This window comes from Egretta garzetta, unplaced genomic scaffold (assembly GCF_000687185.1).
Source record: "Egretta garzetta isolate BGI_Z169 unplaced genomic scaffold, ASM68718v1 scaffold7, whole genome shotgun sequence".
NCBI classification, from domain to species: domain Eukaryota; kingdom Metazoa; phylum Chordata; class Aves; order Pelecaniformes; family Ardeidae; genus Egretta; species Egretta garzetta.
This window is the reverse complement of record NW_009260350.1, coordinates 3,621,043-3,621,777: the sequence shown is the minus strand read 5'-3', so window position 1 is coordinate 3,621,777 and position 735 is coordinate 3,621,043.

Sequence of the window (735 nt, the reverse complement as noted above, 5' to 3'; positions counted from 1 at the left end):
TGCGTCCCATGCCCCCGAGGTCCCCAAGCATCACGTGGTGTGGGGGCAGGCGTTGGAAGGGTTTATTGGGAGTGGGGTGGCCACGTGGGGGTCACCGCCAGAGCCAGGGTTCACAGTAGTTGGGTCGCAGCACCCCAAAACCAGCCTCAGTTTCCCCCTGCGGGGGCTCAGGGTGGGGCTGGGGGCTGCGTCCTGTAGAGCTTGCGGAGGCTGGAGTCCATCAGGAAATCCACGGTCCTGTGGGGCGGCGGGGAGGAAGGGGGGGACTCTGTCCCAAAATGTCACTGAGGTGTTACCCAGGCCCCCAGCCTTACTAAAACCCGGCTTAGAGCAGCCTGGCCCTGCTAATCCCCAGCTTAGCACCCAGCTCCTGCTGCTCGCCATCCCCCGCAGGCCCTGTCCCTGCCAGACCCCAGTCAAGCTCCTTTGAGGTGGGGGCCCCCATGCTCCCCCTGCCCAGCCCCAAGCCCATACTGGGACCAGTTCCCCTGGGACCCTGAGCCCAGGGGTGCCTTGAGGGGTGCAGGGATGGGGTGGTTGGTCCTGGGTTGGGGGGGGGAGGTGTCCCCATGTCCCCCCTTACCTGTCAATGGGGGTGACAATGAGGGGGATGGTGGCCAGCCCCAGGGCGGTGGTGGCCCAGCGGCGGGGGCAGGGGCGCCAGCGGGTGAGGGAGCCCAGCAGAGCCAGCGAGGCGGCACAGAGGCGGTTGATGGTGATGCCGGGGATGGCCAC